Source organism: Gorilla gorilla, chromosome 3, assembly GCF_029281585.2.
Source record: "Gorilla gorilla gorilla isolate KB3781 chromosome 3, NHGRI_mGorGor1-v2.1_pri, whole genome shotgun sequence".
NCBI lineage: Eukaryota > Metazoa > Chordata > Mammalia > Primates > Hominidae > Gorilla > Gorilla gorilla.
This window is the reverse complement of record NC_073227.2, coordinates 150,117,376-150,143,472: the sequence shown is the minus strand read 5'-3', so window position 1 is coordinate 150,143,472 and position 26,097 is coordinate 150,117,376. Positions and strand designations below refer to the sequence as shown.

Sequence of the window (26,097 nt, the reverse complement as noted above, 5' to 3'; positions counted from 1 at the left end):
ACCATAAGTTTAAAAAAGCTACTTAAGTACATTTTTTTGTATGGATGACAAGGTCCCTATCAGAATGTCACATCAAAAGAGCATTTTGCAAAATTTAATATGTAACAGTAACATGACAATGTAACAATGCAAATATCTACTTTATGCTATAACATCATCAAATCCACATATAACATCTTTTTAAAGAATTAAATGACTCATAGTGAAAAGAATCCAGGACAATGACAAAAATAAATTCAGAAAACAACCTTTCAATTATGGTCTAGATATTAAATTTTTTCTAATATTGAAGGCAAAACCTTTTCCTACTGTTCAATGCATTCCTAATCTTCTCCCAGTGCCTGTGCTTTCTATTTGATAGGCACTTTATAGTGTTCTTATGTTTCATATCACAATATGATTATTCTCTTAGTGACTCATGGTTAAAGGAACTCAGGGAGGGAAAAGCCTACATAACCAATACAGATTTTAACAGTATATTTGAAACTTTACAAATTATAAACTTATACCCTTTTATTTTACTATAATAATGACATTCATTTTATAGTGCTTTATGTTTTACGAGGACTTTGATTTATATTACAGTGTCTCATTTAGTGTTTTTTGTTTTTGTTTTGTTGTTGTTGTTTTTTTTTTGTGAGACTGGGTCTCACACTGTCACCCAGGTTGGAATGCAGTGGCATGATCATAGCTCACTGCCTCCTCAAACTCCTGGGCTCGGGGAATCCTCCCACGTCAGCCTCCTGAGCAGATGAAACTACAGACACATATCACCACACCCAGATAATTAATTTATTTATTTTTGTGTATAGGCAGGGTCTTGCCATCTTACCTATGCTAGTCTTGTACTCCTGGGTCTTTCTATGCTTTTATTTTAAGGTTTTACATTATACTTGACTGAGAACTATAATAAATAAAAGAATATTTTATAATAATTTTATAATAGTATAAAAATTATTTTATAATGAAAATAATAAGTTTTAAGAAACTATTCAAAATTCTACACAGGAAAAAAAGGAAAGAATTTTCCTTTACTGTTTATAAACTTAAGCACAAAACAAAACCTGTAAATAAAATAAATATAATTTCATGTTTATATGTAAAACAACATTAAAGATACTCCTAGTTTTAAACATTTTAATTACACCTTTATTAAGATTAATTCACATACTATAAAAGTTATCCTTTTAAAGAGTACAATTTAGTGGTTCATTGTATATTCATAGAGTTGTGTAACTGTCATCAATATCTAACTTCAGAATTTTTTAACACCTCAGAAAGAAATTCCGTGCTCATTAGCAGTGCATGTTTGTAATGTTTTTTAAAGAAAAAAACAAATTACACACACTTTGTTTTAAAAACAGAACCAAAATGAAAACTTAGATTTTTTTTTCCCTTGGATGTGCTTTTACAAAACTATACCCAGCAGTTTTGACTTCATGCTTGGGAAAAGACTTCCAAGGGATAATATTATCATAATAAATTCTCTGAAATGTTTTATATGATCTGGACTTGAGATGTCCACCCTAAAACTGTCTTCCTTCCATGTATACAATGAATGTGTAATTAAATGCATGAATGTCTCCAATTCCTTACCCTTTCTACATCCAGGGGTTTTTGCCATACAAATGTATAGTGCCCTCCCACTCAGGCCTCTCAAGTACCATGAACTTGAGTCAGTCAGTCATTCTATTCATTCACTTATGAATTAATTCATGCTGACATATCGCCTGAGTACCATAATATATGTCTACTATCATAAATAATGTGCTGCTCATGGCCAGGCAAAGTGGCTCACGCCTATAATCCCAGCACTTTGGGAGGCCGAGGAGGGCGGATCACAAGGTCAGGAGTTTGAGACCAGTCTGGTCAACATAGTGAAACCCCGTCTCTACTAAAAATACAAAAAAGTAGCCAGGTGTGGTGGTGTCCACCTGTGATCCCAGCTACTTGGGAGGCTGAGGCAGGAGAATCGCGTGAACCTGGGAGGCGGAGGTTGCAGTGAGCCAAGATCACACAATTGCACTCCAGTCCAGGCAACAGTGCGAGACTCTGTCTCAAAAAAAAAATAATAAAATAATAAATAAATAAATAATGTGCTGCTCATATTCTAGAATTGAGAATATCATTGTTCTCAAAGTATATTCTAGTTGAAAGACCAATAATACTAAAAGATAAGAAAAACAAAAATTGGTAAGTGTTATAAAGAAAAATACAATCAACCTAAGCAGGGAGGTAGTTGGGAAAATTCAATTTTAAACATGTTGATCTAGGAAGGCTTCTCTGAAAAATAATAATTTGACATAAATTGGAAGGAAGCATAACAATGAAGGAGGTGACATCTAGGGAAACAATCTGAAGAAGCAATAAGCACAAAGAACCTGATCGGGAATGAACGTGGTTCCTTTGTGGAATTGGCAAGAAAACCAAAAAGGTATTAAGTGCCCAAGAATATGTTGAAATTTCCAAGCTTTCTAAACACAATTTCCTACTTTGAAAGAAAAAATGACTGGATAACAGAGAGTTTCAAACATTAAAGCAAATAGTCAATTTGAAATTACTTGTCCTTTTTAAAAAATTTTCGGTTTAATTCTTTAGAAGTGCCAATCTCCTAACAAGTATCTCAACATTCAGATCCCATCTTTCACTACACTGATTCTACTGCCAATCTCATTTAAGATATTTGACCACCCAACATTTTAGGCAAAGCAATCTTGAATGCCATGTTTACAAAAGAAAAGTTAATTACTTTATCAATATAAATTTTAGACTTTTGAGCAATAATTAACTCAATTATTAATACAGCATGTTCCTGTGTGTTTTGATGTATACATACTAACTTTTTTTAACTTTTACATTCAGAGGTGCAAATGAAGGTTTGTTATATAGGTGAACTTGTGTCATGGGAGTTTGTTGTACAGATTATTTTATCACCCAGGTATTAAGCCTAGGACCCATTATTTATTTTTTGGTCCTCTTCGTCCTCCCACCCTCCAGCCTCTGAAAGGCCCCAATGTGTATTGTTTCCCTCTATGTATCCATGTGTTCTCATCATTTACCTCCCACTTTTAATTAAGAACATGCGGTATTTGGCTTTCTCATTCTGTGTTTGTTTGCTAAGGATAATGCCCTCTAGCTCTGTCCATGTCCCTGCAAAGGACATCATCTCATTCTTTTTTATGGCTGCATAGTATTCCACAGTGTATATTTACCACATTTCCTTTATCCAGTCTATCTAGCCTTATCAAAATTATGTCTATTTTCCTAATATAACCAATTCCAAATTCCTCCCAAATTTATGGAGGTAGCATTAAAGGCAAAACCTCAGAAAACTACTATCTACTAAGGCAACAATCAATCTATTTCTAAAATCAAAGGAGAACTCTTAACTATAACAAGTATAGATTTGAAAGAGATAATAATTCAAAGTTAACATATTTTGCCACAAGAAATACAACACTCCTACGGAAAGCAGGGTAAATATCTTCTTTCCTACCTCCCTACCCTTTCAAAACCATCAAAATAGAGTTTCATATTCTTTCATCTTCCCTCTGGGCCAAAGTTTCAGGGACTATACTAACCAAAACTCTATGCCGCAGTGTTCTCAGCCATGTGGCTAACGTTTCCCAAATGGCCAATGAACAAGTCTAAATAACCATTCATACCTTCATATATCAATTTGAATGCATTGATTCTTATAATACCACATAAAGAAGTGGGCTTATGTTGTAACCTTAGGAGGTAAAATCTCAACTATTAAAGTTCTGTAGGTAGAAAAGTAAAAGGGACCCTGAAAGACTTTTTGACATTAACAAAACTTCAAATTGTCAGAAAACCAGTATATGCCTTTTTGCTTTTTTCTATCTCACCTCAAACTTTAAAAATAATACATTAATTTATTTCTGTTAGACTATGTACATTGATCTATGAATTATGCAGGGAAATCTGACCTCAAATACAGATTTGGGAAGAAGAGTAGGTATGAGTAAAAGACTATTGTGAGTGCTGTCAAGATAGTCAACTTACCTGTTGGTATATGTCTGGTATGTAATCTCCTCTCTTCTAATAATGAATAGAGGGAAACAAATGCATTTGCCTAAAGAAATGAAGAACAAAAGTAAGAAATATTACCTTGAGAATGGGCTTACTTCTGGAAATTCTTTGCCATAGGATCCTAAGGAATATTAGAATGGACTACCAATTTTAATGCTACAATATAGTGCCACTTCTAGGACTTGTGGCCAGACATCTTTAAGATATGCTGGAATGGGAAGAATTCTGGGTGAGAGGTAAGGCAGAAGGCAGGAGAGCAGAAACAGCAGAAGTGACGCTTACATTGTAGGCAGTGAAAGGCAGAGCTGACACTGGATATTCTGAAGAGAAGTTTCAGGGACACTTTAGAACAACCTCAAAACCCTTCTTTGAACACAGTCAAAAACTAAAACCAAAAGTAGAGTATGTCTATAGAAGGCAAACAAAATAAATCCAAACCAAAAATAACTTGTGCTCTTTGCCACATGACTTGGTCAATGAGAACAAAAGCAATAATCACACTCATACTTCAGGAAAACCTTCTTACCCCAAAGAAAAGAAATGAAATTTTCTAGGTTAAAATGGCTCATATTAGATCACTCAAATTAATTTTCATTTTGGTTAAATGTGATGGACTAAGCACGAGTTTCTACTTCTCTTCACAAACAAAGGGACATTGAAATAATAGACAACTGGACAAGAACAAAAGAGAGAATGAAATTATCGTGCTGGAAGTTGGAAAAAGGAAGTTGCTTTTGTCCTTTCAGACAGCTATAGCAAAATAATGGGTAATTTATAAACAATAGAAATTTATTGTTCACAGTTCTGTAGGCTGGAAAATCCAAGATCAAGATGCCAGCAGATTCTCTGTCTGGTGAGGGCCTGGTTTTCATAGATGGTGTCTTCTATGTGTCCTTACATGGGAAAAGGGGTGAACAAGCTCTGTTGAGCTTCTTTTGTAAGGACACTGCGCCTTATGAGCTGAGCCAACCAAATTACCTCCTAAGGCCCCACCTCTTAATATCATCACCTATGGGGTTAGGTTTCAAAATAGAATTTGGGGGAGGCACAAATATTAAGACCATAGCATCAACCATAACACATTTTAGATTTACTTGAAAAGCAGAATAGATTGAATAGTTGGAGAATGAGCTGAGGAAACCAAGATAATACTTCTAATGATCCTCCCAGGCAAATCCCAGAGAAGAAAAACATCTAAAACAGCCACATAGCAGAGATTCCTTTTTTCCTCAGTTTTCCAGTGGATCTCATATTGTCTAGATTATTTGCTTTAAACTAAAAATTTCTCACCATAAATTAAGAAAATGTTCTGGACTTCATACCTTGAAAATTATTTTTTAGTAGCTCTAGAATGGGGTCCAGTTAAGTGTATGCATCTAGATTTCTCAGGTGACTTTGAAGGACATTCTGGCTATGAACTGTTACCTTCAAAAGTGGTTGTAGCTCTTACTGACAAACTCCTATTCTGAGGTAAGCCAAATAGTGATTCTCTGCATATTATGCAAGTTTAGGTAATAGCATGGGTGAATTGTTTTATTTAATAAATCACTTTTATGTTGTTCATAGTTTAGAAAAATATTTAAGTATGGAGTTTAAAATAGTTGGTGTTCAAAGGCTTTTCATAAGAAAATGCTATTATATTTTTGTAGGAGTAGTTGGCAAACATATTTATTTTTCATCCTTAGTTTTTCTCTATTCCTCTCTCTATATAATATAAAATACATATAATTTATATTTTATGTATAATAAATTTATATGTAAAATATGGTATAGTGATCTCTAAATACAAAAATTATATATAGATATATGAATTACATGTTAAATACAACTGATATTACACATATAATTGTATATATATATATACACACACACGCACACACACACAAACACACACATGCACAGTACATATAATTTCTGTAGAGCTCACTATATCAGATTTTCTGGAGAAGAATTTGGTGGTATATGTCTATAAATCTATATCTATATGTATGTCTTATGTGAGAATTTTACTTTCTCAAATTATATAATTGATCCAAAAATTAAATATCAAATCTGCAGAGTTAGTGATCTATATATCCAAAAAACCGTAGTTTATTTAGACATTTTTTCAAATGAAAAACTAAAGGAGAAGCTCAGTTGAACCTATTTTTTTAAGTTTTAAAATAATTTGCCATATTAATGAATTAGTATAAGATACATAATATCATAATACAAAGATTGATGGAAGTAGGTATTGATAGGATTGTAAGTTAATAACAGCTTTAGCTTTCTTCATACACAGCAAAAAAGAAAAAAAAATAGAGTTTAAACTCCTCCTTCTTCCCTGTCATTCTTCATAAAACCCGCACATACCCACAAAATACACATCAACAACAAAAACATAGATCCGAGGTGAGCAATCCATTTCAGACTATAAAGGAGGATTGGACCATTAAATTGTATAATTGGAATTATGGTTAAGACATAAAGTCCTATGCATTGTTATTTTCTATTCATTATTAGTATGAATTAAAGAATCCTCCTAATCAACAGAAATTTGAATTTCATTTTGATGTTTGGAATTCTTTATCTTCCTTTAACTGCTGTTCGCAGGACTCAATCAAGGATATCTCTTTGCAATGATGTTACCGATATATATTTCATAGTTGAGTGGAAAATTCTAAAATAGCCAATACATCATTTTGCTCTAGATTTGGAAGCTAATAAAACATGGCTACAAATGAATAATTAAAAAACCAAATTACCAAATCATATCCCTAAAAGTTTCTTTCAGTTCCCCAGACGGTTCCCCTACAATTGGCTTCTTGTGTATGAGTAATGAAAACCAAGATTTGTATTTACTTCACTGACCCTGAAAACAAAAACTCTTCTATTTATTTTGAAAGTATTATAGACATTTGGTTTTATGGAAACATTCTTCAATGTTTCAGATTTGGGAAGTACTACAGTGCTATCTTTAACAGGTTTTCCTCAACAATGTTGGTTTAGGACAATACTTTTCTATCTCGAACATGGATAAGAATCACTTGGAAGGCTAGTTTAAAACCAGATTGCTAGCCTAGACCTGTGAGTTTCTAATTGACTAGCTCTAGAATGGGGCCCATAAATTTGCAAACGTTGAGGACCACTGATTTAGGATATGTGTCCATTAATTTATCAGCTGAAATTACATATATATAACTAATAATAATAAAAAATAACAATATTTATTATTAATATAATTTATTATTATCATTTAATAATAATAATAAATTAAATAATAATAAATAATATATTTTATATATATAACTAATGAAAAACAACTTGTGCTGATTTGAACTGTGTTTATGTCTCTGAAAAGTCAGTTTCAGAAAATGTCAACATATGGTTCCATATACTCATATTTAAAATAACAAATTTTATTTCTAGTAGCAACTTTATGTTATTAATGCCTCTTGCTTAAAATGAAGTAAAACTGTGAATATTACCAATGCTATTACACTGAGAAGTAAGAAAGTATTTTAGAAGAGCAAATTGCTAGTTTTTAACTTTCTTTTTATATATGTATACTTTTTTTATTATACTTTAAGGTCTAGGGTACACCTAATGTAAATGACAAGTTAATAGTTTTTAACTTTCTGTGCATTTTTTGGCTTCAAATAAAATCTTAACAACAATAGTCTCCTTGGGCTTTTCATTGACATCTTTTAAAGTAATTCACAGGCTGAGGAATGCAGAAGTTAATCATTTTGACTAATTTGTAATTAGCTCTACCTGTATTCCAGAGGAAATGATCAATATTACCATTTGAAGAGGCCAGGCTTAGATCCAGCAACACTTCTAGAACATCCGCAGTTAATTTTTGACATTCAGTGCTTGTTCCTCACTGGAAAAGCTAAAATTCTCTCATTCAGTCACAATTTATTAGAAAGTTTTTTTAAAAATAGAGAAAATAAACATCTCTTTTTAACTTTTAAAAAAATTTGGGTGAAAAAGGTGTTTAAAAACATGTAAGTCAGTTATTATTGTTAAAATTATTACTGAATTAGTGAAAGATAATTCCTGTCATATGTGTTCAATTTTAAGAAAATAAAAAAATTTCCCTTGCAGATTAGTTTTCTAACACATTTGACATACTTAAAGTAGAGCTGAAATGTTTTGAAATGTGAAATCAATTTACCTTTAAACAACTTTTAATTTGATTTTCCTGGCAATTCAGAACACCTGTTTTGGGATCTGGTTATACCAAACACTATTTCAGAGACTGTGGAAAACATCAGAAAAACAAGAGAATTTCATTCCTGGGGAAGGGGTGTATATTTTAGTAAGAAAAAGAAATTCAACTTAGGACAATATGATATTTCCTCAAATCTTCAACATGGAGCATGAGATCCCATAAATAGACTCTTGTTGACCATCCCTATTTTATTTTATTATTTAGTTTAGTTTAGTTTTTCAGTGTTCATTTTCCTTTAATGACTCCCATCACCCTGAAAGGCAGATGCAGGCAGGTAGAAGATGGCAAGAGATACTTACTTGACGATCTCGCCCTGATTGAAGGCTTTGCCCATATTCTGGAAACCCTCCTCCCAGGAAAACTACGCTCCAATCAGGGTCTGGGGCTCGTCGCTGCCAGGAGCCGGTTTTTGCCATGTGTATGACTGGTAGTCCATCTGCCAATCTGGACTCAGCAGAAAGGCAAGCTCCTGACCTCAGAAGCCTCAGACTCCAGAAATAGAGCTACTGTTGTTGGTTCCAAAGAGGATGACACTGGCAAAGGCATCTTCCTCAGCTTGTCCAGTCGCTTGAACATTCCAGTGATGAGATTGCAAGTCATAAAGGTCTGAGTGAGTTCTTTAGGAAAGCGATATTGTGAGTACCACAGGGACCAGCCATCCTTATCAAAGTGCTCCCAGAAATAGGGCAGCACCACAGAGAGCGTGTCCTCATTGGAGTACTTGCGCTTAAATTCATCCAACACAAAGGTACTCTTGAGCAAGTGAGTGAAGAGGTCTTTGACCTTGAGCTCAGCAGCCAGCACCTGCTCACATTCGTCCATCTCCTCCTCAGGAGCAGGGGCAGCTGCCTTTTTCTCCTCCTTCCGCTCAGCCTGAGGCTACTGCTTATTTTCCCGTGCCTTTCCATGGGGTGTCTTTTTCAGGCTGGCTTTCTGCAAGCTTTTTAGCATCAAACTGGGTCATGTTCACAGACAGTTTCACCTTCCCTAAGACAGCCCGGAATTGGGGCTGGTTAATGCAGGTGAGGAACCAGCAGTTGGTATTGGGAAAGGCCTGGCAGGAAGAAGGCTCCAGAACCTGCTTATAGAGCCACAACAGGGTGCAGAAAACTACTATGTCAGCCAGACGAAGAGTCCTCGTCTTCAAGTGAGCATCCAGCAGCCCCAAAATTCGCCTCACCTCTGCCTTTGCATTCTCAGTAGCCTGTTTGTTGTGGTGCATGATGCCCAAGGTGGGAAACACTGAGATACTGGCTGGGGACACTGCATTTCTATCAAGAGAGCTCACCCACTGCACCACCTGGGCTGCTGCCTATGGAGTCCTTCCCCACCGTTCCTCATTGCTCACATAGTAGCAATGGCATTGCTTTCAAACACACAAAATCCATCGTCACTCTCAAGCGCTGGAACCTTGCTGGCAAGAAATTTGCGAATAAATTTGGGGCTGCTATTGCGAATAAACACAGGGGCCTGGACGGCCTCTGAGCCCCATCAGTCATCTCTTTCTGCTTTCTCAGTTCCATCAGCTTCCTCACAGTTGAGGAACAGAGTTAGGGGCATTTGCCATTGCTGCGCTCCCAAACTGGGTTGCTGGTTGTGGGATGACCCTTCTACATGAGGAAGAGAGAGGAAATCCATTTCCAATGCCCCACTTATTTGCAGTAAATAAGAGATGGTTGAGGAGGCTTTTGGCAGTTCTGGCTGATATGCCCTGGCTGATTACAGCAATAGCAGATAGTGAACTCTTTTGTGCCCATAAGGCTCCACGCTGATGGCTGGCCGGGGGCCCTTAATACGGGCAGAGAGTTTGCAATGGCAGCAGCCAGGTAGTGAGCCGCCACTCATCTCTTTCTCGATCTTTTCTATCCCATTCAGACTGTGATATTTCCTCCCATTATTAAAGACCTTGAAGAACCACGTCCAGCAAGATGGGAAATGGTGTTTGTGGTCTTTGGTCTAGTTTCTGGAGTTTGTGTCTAATATTTGGAGACGCCTGGCTGATAAAACAAACAAACAAACAAAAACACTCAAAATAGCTAGGCTTTCTGGGCTTTTGGGGTCCACATTAGTATATTTTCTCTTGGCTCCAGCCAGCTTGGAATGAAATAGAGCTAGGTTTTCATTTGACCTCTGTGTTACCTCTCTTAGTTCAGCTTAGTTGACCAGTTTTATGGCAGCCTTTTTCATGCCTTCAGTTAAACAAGTAATTATATGATTATGGCATTCCCTGCCAGTGTTTCCCTCTTGGTAGGTCCATCTAGAATCAACATCAGGAACTGCTGTTCTCCCCAGGCCAGAATACTAAGGGCTCTGGTCATGAACTTCATCTTTCCACCATTGAGCTAGAGACAAAATGTGGGACCTTTCCTCATGAGTACAACAGTTGGTAAAGACAATATAAACGTCCAGACAAATGAGATCAGAGGAAACAAAACGTACTCTGAATTCTTTTATGAAGTGAGAAGAGTCCTGGCCTTGGTCCTAAAGGAGCCAAGTTTACCTTGTATCTGATAGAAGTCCAAAATGGGAAAGGAACATGGACTCTGATTGTTTTTAGAAGTGGTTTGCCACTTCTCAGAGTGGCAAAACTTTTCCTGGGGCTGAAGTGGGATAATAAATGGCTCCCAATCCAGTATGTGAGGGGAGAAAAATGTTCCAGGTAGGGGAGAGGCAGAGAGAAGGAGGTAGAAGGTGGAGTGGAAGGAGGGAAAGGCATAGGAGTAGATACACTGTTGGGGAGGAGGAAGAGGAGGAAGGTGGGGAGGATCTTGACCATGGGAGCATGAAAGAGGGTTCATCTAAAATGTGTGGAGTCAGGAGAGGTAAGAACTTTGCTAGGCACATTCAACAGTTTCCTTGAAGGTCTGGGTCCCAACCCCAGGGACATAAAAGCCTGGATAAAAGGAACCTCAGGCCATTTGGAGGAATTTTGACAACACAGATTGAGTTGCAAAAAGTATTAAAATCCAAAGTCCCATTCAGAGTCTAGGCTAATTGATCTGAGAGTTTATCAACAGGCCAAACCACACTACACAAGAAAATTAGGCAATTCTTCTTGAGAGTCTGAGGGTGAAATTTGTCCCAATGTTTTAGGATGCAACACAGAGGTGAGTTGGAAGGAATACACAAAGTTTGCCCCATGCTGGGACTGGAAAATTATGAGCCACTGGAGGCTGATATCTGCTGGGGACATGAAGCATACTTTCTCTCAAGGCATCCTGACAGGGGAAAGGATACCATTCAAGTCCACTGAGGTACTTCTGAGATGTCCTTCCTAGAGGGGTATTGCACCTATTTGGAAAGACCTCCCAGCACTGGGGACAATACCGCTGGGACCTTACACTAGATGGCCTGTCCAGGCAGGAGGTATGAAGGTGAAGGGAGAACTCAGCCTGGAACCAGCCCCAGGAGAAGGGATGGGAATGGGGACATTCATCACTCTGAGGCCACTGGCGATCACCTGATTTGGGAATATTCGGAGCTGGAGGTCTGGCTGCCTTTATGTGAGAATTAGAGTAAGAAGAAGAGAGAGTTTATGTCACCCAAAATGTGTGTGGATTTGCCCTAGAGGAGCCGCTGCTGCTAATTCTGCAACATGCAGGGATTGGAGACCTCTGACCAGAAAGGATAGGAAACAACCTTTTTCCCTTCTGGAAGGCAGCCAGATGTTTGCCCTTTGGCCTTCAGGCAACACCAGGGAGCTGCCCTGGACAGATACCACTAGTTACCAGAGCACTACTAGAGGTCGGCTGCTGGAAGTCTGAAAAAAGAAAATGAACTTAGGTCCCTCACCTGAGTGGATGGTGGTAGTCAGACATTTCCATGCAGACACCTTTCAGTTTCACCAGAGTATAGCCCTGGCCATAGACTGTCAGTTGTTTCCATCTTGGGTGCTGTCCACAGAGGATCCTGAGTGGGAAGACAGAAAGGAAGAGGGGAGAGAGTCTCCTGTAGAGAGAGAGGTTCCCTGTACAGGTCACCAAAATGTCATGGTCAATGACTGCCTGAGGCCAGCATGGGTGGTAAAAGAATTTACCAAGACAGTCATAAGTTTAGAAAGGCAGATATATTAGAGAAAGGGGAGATATATTGCAAGAGAGCAATGGGCAAAACAGCAGAGGGAAGGTCTGCGATGAAGTGGAGACTAGAGGAGTTTTTAAAGGGTCATGCTGCTTGGGCTAAATGCTTGAAACAGGATGCTTGGGTGCAGGTGTGTGGGGGATCAGTCAGAGTGGTGGGAGAAGCTATAGGGAAAGGAGCAGGCCTTCTGAAAGGTTGGAAGACTCTGCATAGCTTTGGGGGAGAATAAGCTGAAGGCAGCTGTTCTCCTACCCTGAGGCAGAGGGTGAGGAATAGGTACAAGGGAGTGTAGGGGGATTTATCTTAAATAGGCTTGTTTACTTTTGTTGTCCAGGAAACGACCTTTGATCATCCACGTGTGTGACTGCTCTCTGAAAGGGGCAACAATAGTGTTAATTACCCACAGATTGTGTTTGCTCCAGGCTTTCAGCATTATGTGTGTATTGAATAAGCAGCTCCAGCTGTTCGAGGCTGCTCTTTTCTTCAGCCACTAGTGCCAGCAGCCCCCTAGCTGCTGTTACACTGCATACCTGTGTCTGAGTACTCCTTTCATCCTTCTCTCCACCAGGGTCTGCAGGACGGACCCGGCACAGGTGGGCCATGAGCTGAGCACTTGGGTTTAATGTTTGGTTGCAAGTGAGCCATTTACAGTTGGCCCAGTTTCTCAGAACATTCGCTGTCCTCTATCCCTGTTTCTGTTCCTGCCAGCTAAGCCCATTTTTAATTTTCTTTTAACCCTTAGGGTGCCACAATTACTAATAATTTAACCAAAGAGTTAAATTTTTGGTTCTCATTAACAAAATACATAAATGCTAAGTGATAAAGCACTTAAACTTCTTTGAAAACTTCAAATATAGAAAAAATGGCCTGTCTTTATACAATGGTACTTCCACTATGTTGACTAAAATAGTTTCCTCAGCCACCTGACAAATCTAGAACTGATATATCCACTCTGTTGAATGTTAGGCCACCGTACAGTTGGGTTGGTAATAAATTTGTATTGTGTAAAGTTCCCCTCTGAAGCTTTTTATGAGCCAGTGGATGGGCCTTTTTAAATGTAGAAATTGACAGAGCCACTGCTTTCCTGATCAGATGTGCCTTTATTATATTCTCTCCTAGTGACTCCTTAGATATAATGTAACTTTTATCTCATATCCTTTGCATTGCTGGGATTAGATTTTTTTTTTTTTTTCTGTTTTGAGGAATCTCTGTGTACTTTACTCAAGGCTGCAGTTGATACCTAGTTAATTGATACCACCTTACAGGATAGAGGTCAGGGCCTCACCTTCTACCCACTGATCAATATTGCCTTTCCATCCATCAAAATATATCCTTAAGAGACAATGAATAATTCAAGTTGCTGTAGCCATGCATACTAAATGTGGCTTCATAAAATCTACCTCTTTTATTATCATATCTGTATGCTATCTCTGATTTATAACTTATTTTTAAAAACAGTTTTACTGGTTAAGTAATGGACTCTGTTTCTCTAAAGTTTTCAAAACACTCAAAAGGAAGTTTTGTATAACTTCTGGGTGGAGTAATTTCAATTTTGTTAATATCATAGAAGCCAAGAGAGAAAATATAAGGGCAAAGTGCATAATAACAATACCGATCAGATTATTGATCTCAATCATTAGAAGTCCATCAGCCAGCACCTTTCTAATAGTGCAACACATACTATAGATTTAATGAGTCTATATTTTCCAATATCCTTTATTGTTTGAACCATTCCTCACTCTGGTCTACTCCTTATATCTTACAAAATAAATGTATAAAAATATCTAGCCTTTTTCTTCTTAATAATAGATATGTTGAATCTGTGACTTATACCTCAAATCAACAAAAATGATGAGTTAATGGGCCTCCCATGTGGTTCCACTGTTATCTTTGTTTTATATTTTGCATGAGTGTAAATCTTTCTCCCATTATAGTTTTTACCATTGCTTCTCATGTTTGACATATTGCATCTTGTCAGCCACTTCTACTCTCATTCAAAGATCAAAGTCCTATACACTTTTGGAAAACTTTTTGAAATATTAGTCAGAAGCATTTGGTACCTTATACACTTTGGATATTTTTCCCCTCCAAATCACATGTTGAAATGTGATCCCCAATATTGGAGGTGGGGCCTGGTGGGAGGTATTTGAATCAAGAGGGTGGATCCCTCATGAATGGCTTGGTGACCCCTTGTGGTAATTAGTTCTCTGTAGTGAGATTTTATTCTTTTAGTTACCAGGAGATTTAACTCTTAAAGAGTCTGGCACCTCCTCCCTGTTGCTCTTGCTCCCTCTCTCACCATGTGACACGACTGCCCCCTGTTCATCTTCTGCCATGAGTAAAAGCTTACTGAGGCCTCACCAGAAACTAAGCAGATGCTGGTGCCATGCTTATACAGCCTGCAGAACCATGAGCCAAATAAACTTCTTTTCCTTATAAATTACCCAGCCTCTGATATTCCTTTACACATTAAGTTATTCCACTAGGAAAGCTTTCTAACTTGTATACTCATGTTGAATACTTTTAGGGTGGACAAGTTGTTCCTCACTGTCAGTTCATAAACCAGTGTGATGAAAGGAGCACATATATTGCATCAGAAAACTGAACTGCAGTTAATTTTCAAAAATTCATATCTTAATAGGGCATTGCAATTTGCAAATTTCCTATTTCCAGAAGTCCAGAAGACTATGGTAGGTTGACTTCAGTCTTCACAGGAATATATACCATCACACTTTCTGAGCACATCCTATGAGTGCACGCTTAAAGCCAGTAATAAGCTGCAGAAAACTACTGCTAATGATGTTGTTATCTCAGCTGAAACTTCCATGGAGACTGCTGCTGCTTTAGTCTTCTCTTGATTCTGCAAAGTGGCATGATCCTGAGCATATGCTTCCAGTTTATCAGCTAAGTCTGTTTCTGAGGAACTCTTGCTTTCTTTGATGGCGGCTTACCTGTTATCTGAAGTCAGGCCAAAACTCTTTGGAATTTGATGAATACACTCTTGAACATGAAACACTGCAAGAATATTTTGTTTTAGAGTAGAAAACATCCTGTAAACCAACTATTTCATGCATAGTGCCAGCAGCATTGCCAGATTTGCCATCTGTGTAGCAAAAGTTTGTCTATTCATGTTTTATAATTTGAAGATTAAAAGATAAAGGAGCGATTTCTCACTTTCTTTCACCAGAGCCTGAGCTATGACTTGGGTCCTCCCTATAGCCACCATATAATTGTCAACCCTCCTAAGTGAATCTCTTCTTTTCAGATCCTTTCAGTTATTTGTCAAGACTGGAGAGAAGATGGTTGCTTTTGGTGAAAGTTTTAATTTAGATGACTTTTAACATCTTTATGACTCAAATCCTTTATGATTTCCAACAGAACCTCAAGGATAGTTTGTCCATGCTTCCAGGACCACCAAGTCCTTTTTCTACCCCGAGGCTGACTTCTCAGGAAGGCACAACTCCAGCAAAGCTCTGCTGGATCATTCTCCATCCTTTTTATTTTAAAAAACAGTTTAATCACATGGATATGCTATTTATATTAGAAAGTTATTGCATTAGTTCTCTTCTGATACACAAAAATTTATCCTAAAACTTAGCTTAAAAAACATTCATTATCTCACACAGATTCTGCAGGTCAGGAATTTGGAAGAAGCTTAGCTACTTGTCTCTAGTGGTAGGTGTCTTATAAAGCTGCAAACAAGCTATCTGATGGAGCTGCCATTATCAAAAGGCTTAACTAGAATCGTGGTATCTTCTTCCAAGCCCTCACATGTAGCTGTTGGGAGTAGGCCTCAGTTTCTACTGATACATAAGCCTAGAACATATAGATATGTTGCATATATGGATATAAATGTGATGACATGAAAGTATTAATAAAGTTGATGTGGAGAGAAATTAATGAATTAATGAATTTTGTTTTGACAATGTTAAGTTTCAGGTAACCATGAAGAACTCAGTTATAGTAGATATTTGGAGATTTGACACTGTTTTAGATGGGAGAATTCAGAGATTGGGATGAAGATTTTGGTATTTTTATAGTCATGAACTATACAGGGCAGGGAATATAGTCTCAAAACAAGAGGTGGGAACTGAGTAGTGCAGGAACAGAAAAATATATATATAAGCAAAAAGAAAAAAAAAAGACCTTTCATGAATGAAAGGAAAAAAGATAAATCATTGCATTATGACTCTTGAAATTATGGGAAGAAAGTGAGTTCCAAGAACAGGTTCACAAACATCAAAAAGATGAACACACACACACACACACACACATACACACCCTGAAATAAGAAAACTGGTTCCTTCTCAAGCTAAGATTTTGCGATTTAAGTACTATCCTCCTCTGGCAACATGGGTTCCCTACAATGCTATTAACTGGGATTAATTTTTATGAGGCTTTTACTACCGGCTTTTTTAAAACTAATTTATCCAAATTTTTAGAGCATTAAACACCAAACTTAAGCAGACACCGGATCGTGTAGTGTTCACCTTCTTTCAGCATGTCACTGTCTTTAGCTACAAAGCTGATTGACACGATTCCAAATGGAAAAAGGTATGGGAAACTGAATATAAAGGAAAAACATTTGACTGTAGATTCAAAACATATGAGAGGAGAAAATATCTGAATAAATACACTTCTGCTTAACATTTATTAAAACAAGCTAAGATACTAACAACATTTTTATTTAAATGTCATGTGTCTTTTTATGCTAGAAGAAACTGCTATTTACTTGATCATTTTCTTACACAAAGTCACCTTGCAGAGGCATGTCGTGAAGTTCTCTCTCCTTCCGCCCATGATACCAGTCAGTGGTGGAGTGTCTCAATCACCCATTTCTCCTCACACCCAGACTCTCAGGGGATTACACGTTTGGGAGGATGGGGTGAGGAGTTCCAGTCCAGGAAGGGGACTAGGAATCTGAGCAGTTGATGCCTCCTCAGCTGGAGAAGGAGCAAATGAGGAAGAAAGTCATCCAATGTCTCAAGCTGACCAGATATCTCAGATGTGTCAGAGTACATTACCCCAAACGTGGCCATGTGAATGTGAGTCGAGAGACATGAAGAGAAGAAATACAAGAAACAGTGCAGTGAGGGTAAGCAAGCACTGCAGCAGCTTGTTTGATGGCAGAGCCAGGACATTACATGGCACCACAAGCCAGGGGACCCGAGTGAGAGCAAAAGAGACCATGGGAATTGTGAAAAGCTCAAAGGATTTCCATTAACCCCTCACCCGCAGCAGCATCCCCTCCCCTTAGGCCAGGATTCAAAGGGCTGTGACTCCAGCCTTTTATTTACTGCTTTATTTTTCTGAAATTGATGTGGCTATAGCAAATGGTTATTTACAAATAGTAATAGCAATAGTAAACTGGATCAATTAGGAGTTAAATCCTGATTCAGCGTCTCATTAGCAGCGTGGCTGGGATGGGCTTTTGACTTCCAAATCTTAGTTTTCTTAACTGCAATACATAAAGTTGATCCTATATGTAACTATCTTTTGGAATTGTAAACTGTAAGTGAAATAATTGCCTTTTATTGAATAATTTCTAAGTGCTTTATAAGCCTCATCATATATTAATCTGTGCAACACCCCATGAGTGGGTTGCTTATAGAAAGTGGAACTAACAGGGAAGATGGCTAAGATTTCTGATACTACAAAACTAGAAAATTACAGAGCTGCTCTCAAACTCAGGTATACTTGGTTTTGAAGTAAATATTTTTGACCCCTGCCTGTCAAAAGGTAAACATTTAAATGTTTCCTGCTACCATTATTAATATTAAAAAAGGAAAACTGGAAAAATACAAAATGACTAATGATAAAAATAATTACTATTATCACTGTTCTAATAACAATACATATTTATTGAGTACCAGTATACGGTCAGAGCCTTTGCATATATCATCTCATTCAATTGTGAAACATCTTTTATTTATTTATTATTTTTTGAGATAGAGTCTGTCACTCTGACGCCAGGCCAGAGTGCAGTGGCATAATCTCTGCTCACTGCAACCTCCGCCTCCCAGGTTCAAGCGATTCTCCTGCTTCAGCCTCCTGAGTAGCTGGTACTACAGGTGTGTGCCACCACACCCAGTTAATTTTTGTATTTTTAGTGGAGATGGGGTTTCACCATGTTGGCCAGGGTCGTCTCGATCTCTTGACCTCGTGATCCACCTTCCTCGGCCTCCCAAAGTGCTGAGATTACAGTCGTGAGGCACCGTGCCCAGCCATGAAACATCTTTATGAGGCTAGGAGCATTATTATTCCATATTCAGAGATGAGCATACTGAGGTACAGAATGTTGCAATAACTTGCTCATGATCACATAGGTAGTAAATGGAGGAGTGAAAATCCAGACCATGTCAATGTGACTGGAGAATCTGCAGAAATGAGCACTCATCTATACTGCCTGCCCCCACTTAATCCAACTTCTCTTTCTTAACCAGGTTCTTACATTTTTCTGTTTCTGTGTGTGTGTGTGTGTGCATGTGTGTGCATTTCAATTGTAGTATTCATATTAAAATATTCAAAAGTTGTATTCATAATGTATTTCACATTTTACGCTGCTTTTTTCTTCCAGCGTTCTCTCATGAGTTTTTCCTATATTCTTTTTCAGTTGCCATAATTACATTTATTTTATTCATGAATAACATTATATACAGTAATGTTCTAAAATGTGGAGGTATTCTTCTATGATTGGGCATTTTATTTAGCTTGTATTTGATTTTTACCTAACATAAATAACTGTACAATTTATTTTTATAGATATGAGCTTTTAGTTATCAAAGTATTTCCAAGCTAAATTTTCAGAAGATAAATTGTTACATTAAAGTATATGAAACTGTTTATGACTTCTTATACATAATATCCAATACTTCACTGAACTGTCACCACATTCTCCAACAATAGCATCAAAAGAGAATATCAAGAAAATAACTGTAAAAAGAAATCCCTTTTTTGTTTACATATATATATATATAGAGAGAGAGAGAGAGAGAGAGAGCCAAATGATGCTTCAATAGCCACTGGAATGTGCATGGCTTGAGAGCGTGCATACAGCAGAAATGATGAGTTATGGAGTTCCCACAATCATTTCTGTACCCTGAGCCCCAGCAACACATGTAAACAGCTTGCCAAGGCTTTCTTGGATTCAGAGGCCACTGAACAGCACACCTAATCCATCCCAAAGTCAATAGGGAACACTCAACCTTGGGCTCATTAACATTGTGCCATAACCTATAGAGCTAATTTTCCAACTAATGCCTCACAGCAGGTACTTAATAAGTTCTTGTTTCCCATCTTTTGCTCAGTCTCATATGCCCACATTCTCTCCTGCTCCTCAGAGTTCCCAATAGCCTCAAACTTCAAATTTTACAAATCATTTTTCATTTTCCATAATAGCTTCACAAAGATCTGACTCTTTTAAAGATCTTTTCATTTGGAGAATATAGGAAAGGATTTTATCAACATTTTCTGAGCCATTATTTCTCTGCATCTATCAACTTTTTGTGTCATTCTACCTTATCTCTCTCTTTTTAAAAATTATTTTTAAATAATTGTATGTATTTTAGAAGTTTAACATGACGTTTTAATATACATTCATATACATAGTGAAATGATTACTACAGTCATGAAAATTAATATATCCATCTCCTCACACAGTTACCATTTTCTTTCTTTTTTGTGGCAAGAGCACATGAAATCTCCTTTTTATTTTTATTTATTTTTTTTTTTTGAGACGGAGTCTCACTCTATCTCCCAGGCTGGAAGGCTGGAATGCCGTGGCGCGATCTTGGCTCACTGCAAGCTCCACCACCCGGGTTCACGCCATTCTCCTGCCTCAGCCTCCCGAGTAGCTGAGACTACAAGCGCCCGCCACCACGCCTGGCTAATTTTTTTTTTTTGTATTTTTAGTACAGACTGGGTTTCACCGTGTTAGCCAGGATGGTCTCGATCTCCTGAGCTCCTAATCTGCCCGCCTCGGCTTCCAGAAGTGCTGGGATTACAGGCGTGAGCCACCGCGCCCGGCCAAAATCTACTTTCTTAGCAAATTTCTAATGTGCAATACAGTATTTATTACTGACTGTAGTCATCATGTTGTACATTGAATCTCTACACTTCATCCTACGTAACTGCATTTGTGCCCTTTGCCCATCTCTCAATTTTTTTCCCACCTCCTTGCCTCTGGTAACTACAGTTTTACACTCGCATCCATGTCTTTGACTTTTTTAGATTCCACATTTAAGTGGGATGATGCAGTACTCTTTTGTGTGTCTAGCTTATTGCACTTAGCCCAATGTCCATCAGTTTCATCCATGTTACTGCAAATGGCAGGATTTTTTTCATCTGTCTTGAATTTCTGAATTTACAGTTGATCTTGAATACTACAATCTTGGTCAACATCTTATATAGTGAGCATATGCAATAAGTGTGTACTTTGACAACTGAGTTTTTGTATCAGTCTTATAATGGTTATTTTCTGAGGTATTTTTTTTCCCTTAGTTGAGGCTTTGATCTTTTGGAGCAAAAGGAAGCTGCTTTCTTGATTAGATGTTGTGGTCCACTGGTAACATCGGTAACCTAGCTATTTTGCTCAGGTTCCCTACAAATGATGTAAAAATACAAAGCATGCTCCTATAGAAGCATCTGTTTTATTTAGAGCTTTGTAGAATCCATTAAAATATTACCAATGGCTAACTTCAATTTATAAATTCTGTCATATTAGTGAAATATGACTGCATTTTTAAAGAAAACTAAATGCTAAAGTAAGCCTCATGTCTTAATATGAGAGCATTGCTTTAAGTTGTTTTTATATTCTAAGGTAAACATATGTAACGGTTTAAGTGAAAGAAAAAAATATCCCAGAGTAAATGTTATCTGATTAGTCCATTTACAACTTCTTTTAGGCTTTACGTATGACAAAATTACTCACAAGACTATTCTATCTTGTCCATGGCACAGCTATTTTAAAACACCCCATTATCAAAGGGTTTATTATTATTATTATTTCAGTTGTTTAAACATTTCTTAAGGCACTATTGTGAGGCTATAATTTGTTCTAGGGGCTAATGAAACAAGGATAAATAAGACAGTGTCCTTCCTTTAGAGGCTTACAGTACAGTAAGAAAAACAAAATATAAGCATACCACCACAGTTCAATGTAACAACTGCTAAGCTGGAGGTATGCACAAAATGGAAACACTTGTGAAACCCTTATTTGCTTTTGATGGCACTAACGTTTGCTGCTGTTTTGTTCAGTGTGTGAAATAATGTTGTCTCTCACTTTTCTATTTTTTATTTTGCAAGGTCCTCTTGCTGTTCAAGGTAAGCATATAAGGGCCCATATTAAATTTTTACTTCCCTATAATGATGTTGAGACAATAATATTTACTAACTTTCTTTGAATTATAGCAAAAAATAAGAGTTTTTAAAAGGCATTGCTTTTGATCTAGCACCTTGACACTTTGATCTGTCCTTACTTTGAAGATGATTCTAAAAGGAAATTTCAGATATACTCAGGTAAAAAGATTTACATAAAAGACCCCAAACTCCCAGCTGAAAGATATATCATTCTACTATAGAAAAACATGTTTTAAACTTACTCATGCTTTGCCAGACAGTGATGACAATACAAACTTTAGTCTTCCCAAAGGTATGCAGAATTCCCTTTTTGATATGTAATTTATTATTGCTTAGCAATTCGTTAAGCTTCCAAACAGCTCTTTAAAACTGAGTCAAGAGGCAATACTTACGTATATTTGCACACTTGATAGTTTGTTATCTAAACTGATAACTTGGTTTTGAGATATTTTGATATATTAAGAATATAGAGTTCTAACTGTTAATTCAAATTCTCCCTCATCTAATCTATACAAAATAAATTTGATGAAATACTGTTTATTGCTTTCAGAAAGGTAACAATATTGTTCTTACCATATACTTTAAGTGTACACATTTTTGAAATATGATAAACCTGCCCTTATACATCAAGCAGATTCTCTAAGTATTAGCCCGTTAGCTACCTGTTGAAGAAGCTTCTTAGATAGCATTCCCTAAAATGAAATCCCAAACACAGAAAATAAAGATCTTTTAGCTTTACATATTTACATATTTTGTTAATGGCCCTTATTTGGAAGTGTGTAATAAGTTTTGGTTTACATGGCAGTTCATCCCACTAAACTATGGCCTCAGTACCATACAAAACACTCTAGTAATCATATTAATCATATTAGCAAATGAACACGTGATCATCCTCAGATATTAAAAAAACAGATATAACAAAATTAAATGTAGAAACTTTCTTCATGCCCTGTTTATTGCTTTTATGTAAAATGTAGTGTTGAATTGAGAAAAGGGTTTTTAAATGTAATTGGAATAAGAGAAGTCATATTTTTAAAAAAGAAGGAAGAGGGTCCCTTAATGCTTACTGTGATGCCATTAAATTACAAGATAAACCAACAGGCATAAGAAAAGTTTTAGAATTTTTTTCCTTAGATTTGCCATGCTCATTAGTCTTTGAGTTAAGACTTTGCTTCTGTCTGTTTTACGAAGATTTAGTTACAGTTTATAGAAGTGAAGAGGAAGTAGGAACTGATGTGGGAAATTGCCTTGCTAAGAACCCTGGTTTATAGTGGTGATAAACATAAGTCAAAGAGTCCAACAATCTTGAAATTGATTTTTATGCAATGAATAGATGGCGAGCCACATAAAAAATACTTAAAGAGTAAATACTGTAATATGGAGAAATACTTCTGCTACTGTGTTAATTGCAAAAGGAAAATATACACTTTTACAACAATTAGTTCTGTATGAACAAATATTTATTGATCCTACTATGTGCATAGTACTTTGTTAGTTGCTAGAAATACAGTAATGGTTAAGACAGAGAGTTCTTGCTTTTTTAGAGCCTACAACCTAGTTAGGTTTGTGTGGGAGTGGGAGGCTGCATGCAGGCAATTAAACAGATATTTAATGGAAATGTTTTAAGTCCTAGAAGAGGGAAGTTGCAAGCTGCCTTGGAAACTACTGTGTGAAAACAATTTTAAATCAAAGAACCAAGGAAGGCTTCTAGGAGGAAAATCTCATAAAATGCATTTCAATTAAATTTTAAAAATAGATGGGATGTCAAGCTACTACCTGTGATTATGTCTAGGAATAAAACTATATACGGCAGATCTCACTTTTTTTTTCTATTTTTCTCTATGTTTCAAATTGGTACTATTTACTGGAGATAGCTTCTATAATGGGAAAAATAAATTATAGATTAAGATGACAAAACAACAATAAAAGGATATAAGTTAACTTAGGTACAAAGATGTTAAAGAAAATAAAGAACAGGAACTTGCATAGGAAGAATTTCCAACAGATCTAAATTATGTACTGGTTAAATGTGTACACCTATATGCTCATTTTAGGCAGTAGGCCAAGGTGCAACAAGACACTTAGATATAATAGAATGTTAAAATAACTCCAAGATGGAGAAAATCAAGAAGCCAGTTGCCCCTCTTCACAGCTGTTCTCAATCAGCCTCTCAGTCCCTCTCTTTCTCTGTCAACATATTTAGTATCTACTATCCACATGATTCCTTTTCATTCTTCTCTGAAGAGTGAAGTTATGTGCCAATTTTGTTTATTTATTTATAATGGAACTTTTTAAATAACTCATTTTTATGACGTATTTGTGATATTTAGTATAGAATAATGTGCATAACTTTTTAGAATATTAAAATTTTCCCCAAATACTGGATGTACTTAAAGATCTCAAGGATTAATTTATACTTCAAATGGTAAAATAAACAAAATAAACAATAACTTTCCAAATGAGAATTGAATGATGACAAAATATTTTGTATCTATACCACATTTTGTGCCTAATAAGATAGTAGATTCAGTAAATTAGTCTTAATGACTGATGAAACAAATGAATAAATTAAAATATTGCTACATATAGACTAATACTTTCAGCCAGACAAAAATTTACTCCTTTAACTTCAAAATACTCATGAGTCTGTTGTTATTAGTTCGCTCAATAAAATTGATCATAAGGATGTGAATACACTTATGTTCATTGTCTATAATTATGTAAAAGATGTCTTGTATTACTTTTAAAACACTGAAAAGATATTCAGGTGAAAACTTTATTTGCTTTGAAATCATAAAAGCATACAGAAAATAATCAACAATTTAATAATTTTAGAAATGTTACTTTATTTGCACATGAAGTAATGAAATTATCTTCGAAACCAGCCAATGGGTGAGTTCCTCCTTCTGGTGCATAAAATTCACTTGAGCTATGGTCATGTCCTTTATAAGTATGTGTTTACCTTTTCATTTGATCCTCTGAGAAACGAATGGCTAATATGAATCTCGAAGTCAAGATAGTATCAGTAAAATTAAAATCAAGAATAAAACACTAACTAGATTAGTGGGGTAAAGAACCCAGAAAAGAGAAGAACCAGATATACCTAATATTGGTATGACGAGTTAATGGGTGCGGCACACCAGCATGGCACATGTATACATATGTAACTAACCTGCACATTGTGCACATGTACCCTAAAACTTAAAGCATAATAATAAAAAAAAAGAAAAGAGAAGAACCTTAGTTATTTAACACTCTAATGGGTGGTTAACTTATCATCATGGAGAAGTCAAGCAAATCTTTGGTAAAATTAGAACCATCATCATAGTAAAAATGAAATGGATTTTTATATTACCAAAGAGCATTAACAAAGGATGCTCATATTTTATTAATTTTGGAAACTCATATAGTCAATACTAATTCTTTAAGGCATTATTAATATTTGGAAACAATGTGATTTACTCTCTCTGTGCATGTAAATATATATATATATGTACATGGTTATTTAGATAACAGAATTTTTTTCTAATTTGAAGTGTTCATTTGAGCAATATAGTAATCAAATTTTCAGAGTAATACAATACTTCAGAGTTGTGTTTTAGATCTAAATTCAAATATTAAACTATACCATTGCAGTATCACACAAGAATATGAGACTTCAAAAAGTGTGGAAAATAAAATTTAAAGATAAAAATACAAACATAAACTGAATTTCTCAACATAAGCTCTATCAAGTTTAAGACACTTTTGTAAGCAATGATATCAGTCATTTAGTCCATCCTTAAAAAACTGAGGGTCTTAGGAATGTAACCATGTCAATGCAGTTTTTTTACATTATTAACTGAAGAAAAATGGGTGCCTTTCAAAGATTTTTTTATTAGGAAATATAAACAAGTCAGAATGAGCCAGATCAGGACTGTATGGGGAATGCCTAATGATTTTCTACAGAAATTCACAAAATTGCCCTTGTTAGATGAAAGGAATGAGCAGGAGTGCTGTGATGGTGGAGAACTCCTCTCTGGTGAAGCTTTCCCAGGCATCTCTTTATTAAAGCTTTGGCTATCAAGACACTCTCATAGTAAGCAACTTTTATTACTCTTTGGCCCTCCAGAAAGTCATCAAACAATATTCCTTGCATATTCCAAAAAACTGTTGCATGATATTTGCTCTTGACTGGTTCACTTTTGCTTTAACTGAACCACTTTTACTTCTTGATAGCCACTGCTCTGATTGTGCTTTGACTTCAGGATCATACTGGTAAAGCCATGTTTCATCTTCTATTATACTTCTTCCAAGAAATTATTCAGGACCTGGATCTCACTTGTTTACCATTTCCCTTGAAAGCTCCGCTCTCATCTGCAGCTGATCTGGACATGATGATTTGGCAACTG

The 26,097-nt window shown here is 36.4% G+C and overlaps 1 pseudogene; it reads right to left on the bottom strand.

Moving 5' to 3' along the window:
* Positions 1–8,564: 8,564 nt before the first annotated feature.
* LOC101151283 (elongation factor 1-gamma-like) lies at positions 8,565–12,951 on the bottom strand (annotated as a pseudogene).
* Between the last annotated feature and the right edge of the window lie 13,146 nt (positions 12,952–26,097).